Below are 14,268 nucleotides of genomic sequence, written 5' to 3'. Positions count from 1 at the left end.
CCGCCGTCACCAGAGCTCTGGAGCGCGACCTTCGTCACCTTCTTCAGCGGCTGCCCAACATTTGACAAGTCGCACGGCGATCCGGCTGGGTACACGCGTTGCCCAAGCAAACCCCACCGCCAGGCACTGCTGCTCCAACCGTTCACAACTCAATCCGCCGCGCCGACCTCCACACCTCAACCAGAAAAGCCAGAGATAAGTCACAAGGGAGGCGACTATTGATACTGGTGACAGAGGTAGTAAGACCAACAAACCCGGTTCTAGGCGCTCAGTCCGGAACCGCGCGACTGCTACGGTCGCAGGTTCGAATCCTGCCTCGGGCATGGATGTGTGTGATGTCCTTACGTTACTTAGGTTTAAGTAGTTCTAAGTTCTAGGGGACTGATGACCAGAGATGTTAAGTCTCATAGTGCTCAGAGCCATTTGAACCATTTGAACCAACAAACCGAGACGTCACGGCTCAGCTACAATTGTTCGCAAATGGTTTGGAGAACTTTCCCGACAGTTTGAGTGAATGATTTGGCCACCCAGATTGGCCGACATGAATCCCATCGATCATTTGTGGGACATAATCAAGAGTGTAGTTCGTGCACAAAATCCTGCACCGGCAACACATTGGCAACCGTAGAAGGCTATAGAGGCAGCATGGGTCAGTGTTGGTACAGGGGACTTCCAGAGACTTGTTGGGTCCCTGCCACATTGAGTTGCTGCACTCTGCCGGGTAGAAGGAAGTAAGGAGGTATCCCATGACATCTGTCAGCTCTGTGTCTAATCATCCGGTGTATTCATCATTTGAGAATGACAGCAATTACCAACTTCCAGCAAGCTTTTACATAATTTCGAACCTTTATTAGCTAGTTATTTTGCATTCAGTATCCATATACGTCACTGAAAATACGCTCAAAATTATGGCATTGTACGACACATAATTTAAGAGAAAAACTAGTTTTCAGAGAAAACACGAATAGTTCTCAACATCGGTTGATTAAATTTTTATCTAATTTGTCGTGCCAGCTACTGTGGGAAACAGCACCAACACAAACAAGAAAGGAGAGAAGTGGCGATGGACGGTGGCAGGAATCCTAAATCATCTGTACGAAACACTTGAAGATTAACTCACCACTTTATTTCTAAAACGAAAAGAAACTTATCTTCTTGTGGCTCCTACGTGTTATTACATTGCTTACTGTTACTGCTAGCAGTTATTCAAAACAGTCTTAATCGCATTTATTCTTATTATACCACCAACCGGTTTCAACACGACGTAGGGGTCATCTTCTGGGCGTTTACACCATTGGTCGACTGCTGGTGGTGTCACTCGTGTCTACATAACGGCAGGAAACTATAGTTATAGTTATGTAGACAGGAGTGGCACCACCAGCAGTCGACCAATGGTGTAAACGCCCAGAAGATGACCCCTACGTCGGGTCGAAACCGGTTGGTGGTATAATAATAATAATGGGATTAAGACTGTTTTTGAATAATTGATTAATCATACTAATCGCTGCTTCATCTCCACAACCATGTCGTCTAAAATACTGCTAGCAGGATGCAGGATAAGTATCGTCTTACTATTAGTACTGGTGCTCTCGAAGTCTGCGACCGAACTGGGCCAACTGGTGATGGGCGGCTGGTTAAATCAGCGTTGCCAGGGGCGCTGAACTCTTGTCTTCCTGGGGGTGTGGCGCTGCCCGCTATTTCCACTGGCGCGCGAGTCAGCGCTTTCTTGATACCGTTTGGAGGCGCTGCGCTGATCACTGTGCAGTCGATGCTTTAGGACTATATGTGGTGTCACCGCCAGACACCACACTTGCTAGGTGGTAGCTTTTAAATCGGCCGCGGTCCGTTAGTATACGTCGGACCCGCGTGTGGCCACTGTTAGTGATAGCAGACCGAGCGCCACCACACGGCAGGTCTAGAGAGACGTACTGGCACTCGTCCCAGTTGTACAGCCGACTTTGCTAGCGACGCCACACTGACAAAATACGCTCTCATTTGCCGAGACGATAGTTAGCATAGCCTTCAGCTAAGTCAATTGGTACGACCTAGCAAGGCGCCATCACCAAGTTATATTGAGATGATAATACTGTGTCAACAAGAGCGATGTTCTACAATTATGGATTAAAGTTAAGTATTCCAGAAGCTACGTACTTTTCTTTATAGCATTCATTACGTATCCTGTTTCAGACCTCACGCCAGCCTGCGTGAGTTTAAGCGCGTGCCTTTCGGCTTCCTCTCATTGTGTCTAGGCTGTCTTGCCTAGACATAACACTACACATTTCTGATCCCCCCCCCACCCCCCAAAATGTCGCACCGTTGTCGTGTAGGGAGCCATCTGACGACGGCATCGACATCAGGGTGGGGAGGAGAGCGGGGGGGGGGGGGGGCGGGGAGGGGATGGGGCAGCAAGGTGGGTGGCGTGAGGAGCCGGCGGCCGCAACTGTGACCGACGCCGGGCTTCCGGCAGCGCCCCGACACCCCTCCTGCGCTCCGAGGAGAACGTCGGTTGGAAAACTCTCTCCCTGGGCCGGTCCAGCGAAAAGCGGAGAGGGCAGCGTATACGGCGGCGGCGGTGGCGACCACGACGACGACGTCGGCGCCGGTTCCACGGCGGGGAGGAGTGTTGGGATGCTGAGCTGCTGCGGCGACGAAGCCGACGGGTCCAGCTCCATGGGTTCCGCAACGATGCCGAAGAGGATGCGTATCTGACAGAAATTCTGCGGAAGAGTCTAGCAAACAAGCACGAATGTGATTCTGATGGCGTCGCAGCAACTCAGCGGGACCTTGAATTAAATACATCCAAAGGTCTAAATTTCGAATAATCGTTCCTCTCTCCCAGCGCCTGGTGCGCCAAAAACTTTGAAAAGAATAGAGTCATGAAACGCAAAGCGACACTTGAGGAGCGTGGGAGGCGCGATGCACTGCGGTGGGTGCAGCAGCTTGAGCAGCGTGCGGTGGCGCCGGCCCTGCAGCAGCTTCGCCGGCGACGGACCGTCGCGGGGCTGGCAGCGGTACGTCGTGAGAAAGAGCAGCAGCACTTGCTCCCGTATGTGCGAGGCACGCTGTTTGTTCATGTGTTGCTTGAACGTACGCACAAATCGTCTAGCTTCTCCGTTCCACTGAGGACGGAACAGAGCACCGGTAAGGTGAGTCACACCATTGACTGCATAAAACCGTTCAAAGTCCTGAGCCGTAAACTATGGTCCGCCGTATGTAACCAACACTTCCGGCAATCTTTCCAAACAAGAAATGGATGACCAAGCCTGAATAGTGCTATGCGACGTAGTCGAGTTCACGGGTACTGCGAACGGATACTTGCCACACCGACAGATTCTCTCCTGCATCCCGCCTGGATAGGCGGCGCGTGGATCTGCTCCTGTGAACTGCTTCTGCAAAATAGGCCGAGAGTGAAGGACGCGAGTAGGAGCAGGAAAAGGTGCAGTACTTCGGTACTGCGTGCAAATTTTAAAGCACCTTTACTATAGGAAGAATATGAATATGAGATGAGCACGTAGATGCGAAGCCTTGCACCAATCAAAGCTAACATCGACTAGAAGTTACAAAGTCAAAATCTGTAGTGGCTCGCCATGAAATAGAAACAATGTTGCTTGTTCGTCTACTCGTGATCAAATGGGCTGAATCTGGAGGGGCGCTCGTAGAGCTGCACAGCGCCGGCTAGAGGGCACTGTCATCGGTGTGGATCGTCCGCTCTCGCAGTGCCAACCTAAGAACTTGTACCTATGCCGTGGCATCGTAGCTATCGATATCACATTCCCAGCAGAAACTGTGACGTCATCTGTTCAATGTGGGCGTCCATGCCCGGCCAAGTACAGTGCGAACGCGCTAACTGCCTTGTGCGTACAATTCCCCAATGTATTTGGTAGTGCATTGGCAACACTTTAGGAATAAGCACATGCGACTTTTTTTTTATTTTGCAATATAATCACATCATGCTGGAAGGAGAGGCTATGGAGACTAGCAAAATATTGGCGCACAGAAGAATTCTGAACGTCTGTCACTGAACGAGGCCAAACGGGACGGATGTAATAGAACAAAAGGTTCAAGTGTGGTTTTGCCTCTGTGGCCTGTGTAATTTTCCTATAGTTTAGTGAAAAGTCTGTAGAAGTGCAGTATCCTGAGCATCGATCTGACAACAAGATGCAGCAGTAGCATCTAATTCAGAATCAGGATAACAGAAAGGTGAGGAAGGCTGTCAATATTTGCAGGTTTCGACTAGGGCCTGTACAATATTTCCTACTGACAGTGTGACAACAACAAAGCCCAACGTTGCAGCTTCTGAGCCGTGCGCTGCGGAACCGGTCTGGACGGGTGAAACAGAAACTGAAGTGGCTTGTGGTCCGTCAGTAGGTAAAACTTCCGACGAAACAGATAATAGTGAAACTCTGTCACGCCACAGATAATGGGGAGCGCTTCCTTCTCGATTTGGGAATAGTTACATTGAGTCTTGAACAGCACAGCTCCGATTTCGTACGAAGAAGCGTCCACTGCCAAAACCACAGGCTTAGCGGGATTGATATGAACAAGGCATCTATAACTCAACAAGGCATTTTTTAGTTTATGGAATGCATCTTGACACTCTTTGGTCCAAACAAAAGGCGTATTCTTCCGGCGCAAACGTTGCAACGGAGCCACGATCTGGGCTACGTTGCGTATAAAGCGGATGTAACATGTCAGCTTCCCGAGAACCGACGGCAACTCAGTCGCGTTTCGCGGTGCAGGCAGGTGCCTGATGGCCAGCAAATGTGAGTGGAGGGTGTGAACTCATTTGCTATTAAGAACATGGCCTAAGTACTGAATTTCAGTCTCGAAAAAGGACATTTGTCCAGATGACACTTCAAACCTGTAGCTGAAAGCAATTGAAAAAGTTTACTAAGGATGCTGATATGTTCCTCCGCTGTAAGTCCTGACATCACAATATCGTCCAAATAATTTGAACAGACTGAAACTTTTGCAGTAAACTGTTCTAAGTAGTTTTGCTATATGGCAGGCGCGGAAACGATGTCAAAAGGTAAACGCAAACATTCGAAGAACCCTAAATGTGTGTTGACTACAAACATTTTCTGAGACTCCTCGTCTAGCAAACAAACATCACGCGAGTCAATGTCTTAAAAACAGCGGCCTGCACCAAGTCTGTCCATTAATTCCTCAGGGCGAGGCAAAGGATACGTATCAATTATTGTTTGTGGATTCAAAGTGGATTTATATTCAACACAAAGACGAAGTTTTCCAGAAGGCTTTGATAAGATGACACCGCCCATTGACTAGCCTGGATAGGAGCAATAACAGCATTGTCTTGCCAGTCTTTAAGTTCACTTGCAACTTTGATTCTAAGTGCACGAGGGACGAGACGCGCCCGAAGAAACTTGGCTTGCGCTTTGTGCTTCATTGTTACGTGTACCACACAATTATTTGCTCTGCCAAGTGCGTCAGAATATAAATCAGGATACTCCGCAGTCCATTGAGGAAAACCGTCTTTTGGGTTGAAAGCACAAACAGAAAGTACACTTTTCTAGATATGAAGACCAAACAAATCAAATGAATCCAACCCAAAAATATTTTCACAGTCGTGCGAACGCAAAATTCTAGATGTCATTGACCTGGTGTGAGATTGGAATGTGGTCGACAAACTACATGTGGCAAGCAGTGGAATGTCCTGACCGTTGTACGCAGTCAGTTGCGTGGAAGATTTTTTCAACTTTGGGAAGCCCAGCTATTCATAAGTGGCAATACCAACCAATGTAATGGAAGCGCCAATGTCTAATTGAAGCCGCACTCAGTATCTGGCAATGTCTAAGTTCACGAACAGTTTGTTTGACTGTCATCGCACAGCACGTGTTCGGGGTGAAGGAACTTCCTGAAGGTAGCCATTACTAGGCCCGGTAGCCAGCTGGGAAAAAGCTACACTCACTGAGAGAGATGGTACTCCGCGCTTACGAGAGTGAATGTGGGTAGAGTTCTTTTTCTGTTACAAGCACACAGATTGTACATGAATTGGCTTTCCACGAGCAAAGCACGTCGCGTTCCACGAAGGGCAATTTTGTCTTTTATGCGTGTAAAAGTAACGGGTACACGATTTCACAGCAGAGACATGCGTCTGGCTGCAGCTCAGTGCCCCGTTTGCGCGCCGTGGCCGGTCGCGAGGCCGTACCTGTTTGTCACTTTGCATTGCACTGCAGACAGGAGCTATTTGGAAATTTCTCATGGCACTGTCAGCGAGTCCTGATGTTCAAAAATTTGTAATACTTGTTTCAGAGTAGGATCAGAATGTTTGAGAATTTGTTCACGAACCCGACTGTCTGACACATTGTACGTAACGGCATGACGAATCATTGCTTCACTATAATACTATCCACAGGTACACTGGGAATGACTCTGTCGTGTTAAAACCTGTAGTTCAGTGACCCACTGATGGCATGTCTGTTCTGGCTTTTTCCGCAGTCGAAAGAACTTGCTGCAGCAGGCTGTACATGATCATCGTAATACTTAGCGAGGGCGGAAAGTAACTCTTCAAAAACTAGCAACTCCAGCCTAAGGTCGGGAATAACTTCTGAGCGATCCGGTAATCTCCTGTTCCGTCCATTGACAGGAAATAAGGAAGTTTCAAATTACTTTGCACTTGATGAGTAGCACAGTGGACGTCGAACTGAGCGTAGTACTCGTTCCACTCTTCTTGTCCACTGAAAACTCGGAATAGCGGAACGCACGGAGGCGGTGCCGTGGCCGACGGATGCAGCAGTGGTTTCTGCAGTAATGAGCCACTGCACTGCCGTCGTCTACTGCCACATTTCGTGGTTCTGAAAATGAATAAACTGCACTAGATCAAAGCGGTGGTGTAGGAGGCGGGTTGGACGCCATTTTAATGAGAGGAGCGCCGCAACAGATTGTAAGTAGTAGCATGGCATAAGAAAGAACACAATCAGTAGCAATGCGCCTCTGAAAGAAAAGAGAGAAATATTAGTAACACGCTGTGACGGAACGGTGTACAGCGAAGGCAGTATTGTCGCCAGAAGGAGAGAAGTTACGATGGCCGATGCCAAGATCGTAAATTATCTGTATGAAACTCTTGAAGATTAAATGAACACTTTATGTCTAAAAAGAAAATGTTCTTAAAGGTTCTTATGTTCTTGTGTCTCCTACGTGCGATTACATTACCCGATATTACTACTCGCAGAACCTCCTATTATTTAGTACTGGTGCTCTCGAAGTCTACAACTGAACTGGGCCGACCGGCAATGGTTAAAATTGTGTTGAAAGCTAGATTTCGTATGACTCTATTATAGTGGCCTACGATGACCGATGAAAAGGAATGAGTGTCATTATAATTGGCATTGTTCATCCGCCACGGTGGCAAAGGTCGCTAACGCACGCTTGTGCGCTTGCGCTCGACCTCTGGGTAAGTATGTTCGAAAGATGGTGGTGAAAAAATAGTTTCACTGCCAGTATTTGGCCGGCAAGGGAAGGACAGGTAGTGGTGTAAAGTTCCTCATCACCACACTTTGCACCAGTGTCGAGCCCCTTGGCGCTATTCGCGAGAAGCAGGCTATGTGCCGGCACTGGGTTTCAACCTCTCCCTTCTGTCATCATCATCATCATCGTCATCATCATCATCCTCATCCTCATCCAACACAAACTGTCAGACTTAAACTACACACACGTACGCGATACATACATATAGTATTACAGGAAGTCGTAATGGAGCATGTTATAGATAAACAAAAAAAAGTTGACATTGATCTTCGTACAGAAAAATAGTCCTCACGCTTTTAGTAATTAGGCAATTCAATCTGTTTTACACATGGGAGAGTGGTTAATCCAGCGTCAGAACGCGAGTTCAGCAGGTGAGGTGATTCCATCAGGGTGTCCGTATCGTAATTGTGAAATCCCTGTACGTTTACGCGCTGGCTCGTTTTTAGGGACTCCAGCATACAAAGTTTCCAGCAAAATTCGTCGAAAATTTTCAGTGTTGTTCGTTTCCACCGTGTTTCTCTCTGCGTCAATTCTTCCGAACTTTCTAAATGTAATTAGGTACGCTTTTATCCGGTGAAGTGAATTCTTTTGGACAAAAGTACAGGAAGAAATGTTTTGCAAGAGACGATGGTGGTAAGGGGTGGAGGACGAAAAGTTTTTTTTTGCAGAGTTATTACGAATTTGTTAGAGATTCGCGACAGCCGAGCGGAGGTGGTCCAGAGACCTCCGTACTCGGTCCAGAGCCGCTAATTGGCGGGCACGTCTCTGCAGCGCCAGCAACACGCCTTATGGCAAGGTACTTTCAGAATTAGCGCAAAAGAGGTCTCGTATAGAATCGGTAACACTCCGCGAATGAATAACAGTAAGAGTTTATTGATATTTTCAAGATTGAGGCCCTGAAAAGACTGAGCTCTGCAGTTAACAATTTACTAATACAGTCGTCATAAACATTTGAGGAACACTGGTGTTAAACGTCTTGTCGACGAGAAGATCATTAGGATCCCTGAAGAACGCCACCGGCTCGATCGACAGACTGTTTACTCTTGACTTTGAGCTGCATTGGCAAATTTTCATGTGTGGTGGCCTTTGTTAGGTGCACTCGTAGCAAACAATTCACGTGGGTGATGGACTGATTTCCTTTCCAGTTTGTAGTTACGTTAATATTACATTTTTTCAGTTCAAATAACGCTTTGAACTGCAGCGAGTTGTAATTGGACGTACAGTGACGAAAAAAATCGCAACACGAAGAAGGAGTTGTGCGACACAAACGAAGGCTGGTAGGTGTGTTTCTGCATTTGAAAGATGATGACTGTTCGTATTTCGTGCCAGTCGCATGAGAGTGGGGGTAGCAGCGCCACCATGAGGATGAAGATCAGGTTTGCTTTAAATAACACTCCGTAACAGCCAAGAGCGTTGGTTACCTTTGAGATTGGACGTGGCTTTGGCTCACTGTAATGCATCTGCAGCAGCATCAGAGCCGCTGTTGGCATCACAGTGACACAACGAAATGTTACACATCGGCTACTTCAAGGACAGCCCCGAGCCAGCCGCCCTGTAGCGTGTATTCCACGGACCCCAAACCACCGCCGTTTGCGTCTTCAGTGGTGACAAGGGAGAGCTCATTGGAGGCAGGATGGAGGTCTGTTGTGTTTTCTGGTGAAGCTGGTTCTGCCTCGGTCCCAATGATGTCCGTGTGTTGGTTAAAAGGTGACCAGTTGAGAGTCTACAACCAACCTACTACATGCACTGGACCTATACTTGGGATTATGGTCTGACTGCGATTTTGTGTGACAGCAGGAGCACTCTCGTGGTTATCCCACGCATCCTGACTGCAAAACTGTACGTCAGTTTGGTGATTCTTCTTGTTATGCTGCCATTCGTGAAGATAACTCCTGGCGGTGATTTCCAACAGGATAACGCTCGACTACGTACCACTGTTGTCACCCAACATAGTCTAGTCCACATATTGCCTTGGCATGCTCGATCACCAGCTTTGCCTCCATCCGAGCACTAATGGGACATCATCAGACAATAATTCCAGCGTCATCCACAAACAGTTTTAACTGTCCCTGTATTGCCCGACCAAATGTAACAGACATGGGACTCCATCCTGAAATTTAATTAGAGTACATAATAATAAGTTGCACTTCCACAAGATTAATCCAATTTGGATCATGCCTAAACTGATGAAGTGAACGGTTTTGCCGCACTGGCAACACCAGTTCCCGTCAGATCACTGAAGTTAAGCGCTGTCGGGCTTGGCTAGCACTTGGGTTGGTGACTGTCCGGGTGTGCCGAGCGCTGTTGGCAAGCGTGGTGTACTCAGCCCTTGTGAGGTCAGCTGAGGAGTTACTTGACTGAGAAGTAGTGGCTCCGGTCACGGAAACTGACCACGGCTGGGGGAGCCATGTTCTAACCACATGTCCATCCGTATCCGCATCCAGAGGCGCCCGTCGGCTGACGATAACATGGCGGTGAGTCGGTACCGTTGGTATTTCCGAGGTCTGTTCGGCCGGAGAGAGTTTAAACTGATGGCGGTTTAATACCTTACTGTTAGGTTCAAATGGCTCTGAGCACTATGGGACTCAACTTCTGAGGTCATCAGTCCCCTAGAACTTAGAACTAGTTAAACCTAACTAACCTAAGGTCATCACACACATCCATGCCCGAGGCAGGATTCGAACCTGCGACCGTAGCGGTCTCGCGGTTCCAGACTGCAGCGCCTAGAACCGCACGGCCATTTCGGCCGGCTACTGTTAGGTGTTCCACCTTAATCAAGTAGTATTTTTCCACGACGCGCTACGGTTTATAATAATATACCCATTTCATCGGTGAAACTTTTTGTGGTGAGTTCCTACGGAACCAAACTGCTGAGATCATCGGTCTCTAGGCTTACACACTACTTAATCTACCTTAAACGAAACTACGCTAAGGACAATACACATACCCATGCCCGAGGGAGGACCCGAACCTCCGACGGGGGCAGCTGCGCTGGTCCGAGCACGGGGCCCACATCCCGAACCACGTGCCACTGTTAGGCACTAATGAAGGACTGGGTCCCTTACTTCGATTGCACATAATTCATTAAGGTCAATCCAACACATTTATTTCAAATAACATAAATGAAGTTCCATTTGAATCTGTCTGACATTAAACAGGAATAAAAAAAAAAACAATTTCAATATCAGCTGATTTAGTGCGTGATGCGCAAGTTAAGCCAATAACCAGATAAACTAAACAATTCTCCGTAATGCAAAAGAAAGAGAAAAACAAAATCGAATCAATACACCCTACTGACAAATATCCAAAAAACCTTACAATACTACTCAAAAGAATACACTGAAGTGGGGAGCAGTCATTCACCCGACAGAACACTTCAAAATGAGTTCAATAACACAGATGTGTGCTCCAGAAAACTGCAAGACATTAAATACACTTCATTTGAGGAATAACAAATACTCATTAACATTACGCCACTCCTGTTTGAACTGCAGTGTCCCTAAGAAACAGGCGCTTATTCTGAAGCAACAATTTTTTTATATGTTTAAAGTACAGCATTAAGGAATTCCAAAAGATGTCCAATCGACCCTCCCCCCCCCCCCCCCTATCGGTTGAGGCACAAATCTTTCCCCTTTCTAGGCGGAGGCTAAGCCAGAAACACAGAATGGCACAAAAACACAGTTTTGCTGTGAAATCTTACAGCATACCTGGAAGCAGTTACAGACAAGGGGTCGGCACCCACAAATAACACAGGCTAAGAGTCAGGCTGGGAGCACATCCTACGAGAACTTGTTCACATTATGCTCACCACAAACTGTAGACATTCCGGCCGAACATCCGCTTGCGGTGGCTGCCAGAAGGACGAAGCAACCAACAAGCCCACGCAGTGCTTCTCACACAGGCACCTCAATTTGTACAAACATCTAGACCAACACCAACTCCTGACTCCCCTCTCACTGCGAGGCTTGACACAGTTTATATGAAATGACTTGCAGGCAGCCAGTAACCGTCGCAGGAGTTTCACGATTAGCTAACAGCCCCAGCATAACAGACATCATACATGTGCTTACGCCCGAGCCACAACTCCGCCAGTCTCACCGGCCGCCCCAAACCGACTGCCTCTCGCCGTCCCGCGCGCCCCAGCCGAAAACGCAAAGATGCTCATGCCCGGGGACGCGCCAAAGATAACTACCCGATCGCTGATGATCGACCAACGGTCTGGCTCACGCGCGAACCGTGGCACGGCGCCTGAGACCTCGCCGCTACCTCGCGCTGCTTATATAGGTGATAATAAAAGGGTTACTTTTCTAAGTTTACAGAACCCTGGTAGGCGGACTTTTGCTCAGCTAACGCGCTGAATTTCTTTAGTAGGTGACGTGTGGTCAGCATGTTGGTGTCAACCATCTCACAGCTGACACACCGTGTACATGAGTTGTGCGCCACTGCGACCCCGCAACGCTGGACAAGAGTTCCGCCGTCAATGAGTCTGATTGCGATCAGTTACTTCTGTGACCAACGTCTTGAGCGATATTCCAGCAGACGTTAAAGCGCCACACTTCAGCCGTGATAGAAAACTTTATGTCAAGATCTCTGTTAAAACTGGACACGCTTTTCAGTAGGGAGTTTTCCACGATTCTTATCTAAAATACACGCTTATTTTTCGTCTGTCGATTCCATTTTTATTTTCGTAAACTGTCGGGTTTCGGGAAGTGCTGCTCATCTTCCCGACAACTGCCCTGTTTTGCGAGCTTGACGGCCGACTTATAGATTTCGCGATCTCCAAACAACTACACGAACTTTTTTCAGATGTATTCCTTTCAACTAGTCAGCCTCAGTAATGGAATTTAGGAATTTCCATTGGCCATTTCGTGCTAACGCTAATTACTCTCACTTAGGGTGCTGCTTGTCGCTAGCGTTCTCACAAGTTCATCCCGTAACAGTTGCTCAATAGCAGTCGACACCCTGGGGAAACAGGGCATTTCGGTGTAGTAGAGGAAGACCGACCCTGCACATGCAGGCCGGAGGAACACTGCGTCCAGGAAACTCCAGCACTCGTCATCCTCAGTAGCCACAGGACAAACAGACAGTCGTGGCCAGGAAGTGCTATGTTACAACTATCCATCAGTCGAAAAATGTTCGACACTGAACGAATGTTAAATAGGGAAAAAGTGAAGGCCATGATTTTACTGCTATAAATGTTTTACGTAATGATAGCACAATGCGAACAACGTTTGTTCAACCATGTGGAACTATCAGAATAGGGATGTTCTTACTGATGCCATCTTCAGTTCAAAGACTGATTTGATGCAGTTCTCCACGGTACTGTATCCTGTGCAAGCCTCTTCATCTCCAAGCAAATACTGAAACTTACTTCCTTCTGAATCAGCTTACTCTGTTCATCTCTTGGTGTCCTTCTGCGAGTTTTGTCCCCCCCCCCCCCCCCCACGTTTCCCCTCCAGCACTACATTGGTAATACTTTGATGCCTCAGAATGTGTCCTACCAACTGAACCCTTCTTCTAGTCAGGTTGTACCACAAATTTCTCTTCTCCCCAATTCTATTCAGTACCTCTTCACTAATTACGAGACCTACCCATCTAATCTTCAGCATTCTTCTGTAGCACCACATTTCAAAAGCTTCTATTCTCCTCTTGTTTAAAATCATCCATGTTTCACTTCCATACATGGTTACACTACGTGCAAATACTTTCAGAAAGGACTTCCCACTACCTAAATCTATATTCGATGTTAACAAATTTCACTTCTTCAGAAACTCTTTTCTTGCCATTGCCAGTCTATATTTTATATCTTCTCTACTTTGACCATAATCAGTTATTTTTCTGCCCAGATAGTAAAAGACATCTACGACTTTAAGTGTTTCATTTCCCAATCAAATTCTCTCAACATCACCTGATTTAATTCGACTGCATTCCATTATCCTCGTTTTGCTTTTGTTTATGTTCATCTTATATCCTCTTTTCAAGACTCTGTCCATTCTGTTCAAATGCTCCTCCAAGTCCTTTGCTGTATCTCACAGAACTGCAATGTCATCGGCAAACCTCAGAGGTTTTACTTCTTCTCTCTGGAGTTTAATTCCAACTTCAAATTTTTCTTTTGTTTCCTTTACTGCTTGCTCAACATACAAACCGAATAACATCGGGGACAGGCTACAATGCTGTCTCATTCTCTTTTGAATCACAGCCTCTTTTTCATGCCCCTGGACTCTTATGATTGCCATCTGGTTTCTCTACAAATTGTAAACAGCCTCTCTCTCCGTGTATTATACACCAACCTCCTTTAAAATCTGAAAGTGAGTACTCCAGTCAACATAGTCAAAAGCTTTCTCTAAGTCTACAAGTACTATGAACCTAGTTTTGCCTTTCCTTAACCTATCTTCTGTGAGAAATCTTAGGGTCAGTATTGCCTCGTGTGTTCCTACATTTCACCGGAATCCAAACTGATCTTCCCCGAGGACGGCTTCTACCTGTTTTTCCATTCTACTGTAAAGGATTCGCGTTAGTATTTTGCAACCGTGACTTATTTAAATTGATAGTTCGGTAATTTTCACACCTGTTGACTACTGCTTTCTTTGGAATTGGAATTATTATATTCTTCTTGAAATCAGAGGGCATTTCGCTGTCTCATACCTCTTGCTCACCAGATGCAAGACTTCTATCATGGCTGGCTCTCTGAAGGCTATCAGTACCTCTAACTGTCTGTTGTCTACTCCTGGAGCCTTGTTTCGACTGAAAGCCTTTCAGCACTTCATCAAATTCTTCGCG

At 46.9% G+C, this 14,268-nt stretch overlaps 1 pseudogene; it reads left to right on the top strand.

The window, feature by feature from the left end:
• The first annotated feature begins 9,679 nt into the window (after positions 1-9,679).
• Positions 9,680-9,798, top strand: LOC124778947 (annotated as a pseudogene).
• Positions 9,799-14,268: the final 4,470 nt, after the last annotated feature.

Source organism: Schistocerca piceifrons, chromosome 2, assembly GCF_021461385.2.
Source record: "Schistocerca piceifrons isolate TAMUIC-IGC-003096 chromosome 2, iqSchPice1.1, whole genome shotgun sequence".
NCBI classification, from domain to species: domain Eukaryota; kingdom Metazoa; phylum Arthropoda; class Insecta; order Orthoptera; family Acrididae; genus Schistocerca; species Schistocerca piceifrons.
This window is presented reverse-complemented; position numbering and strand designations above follow the sequence as displayed.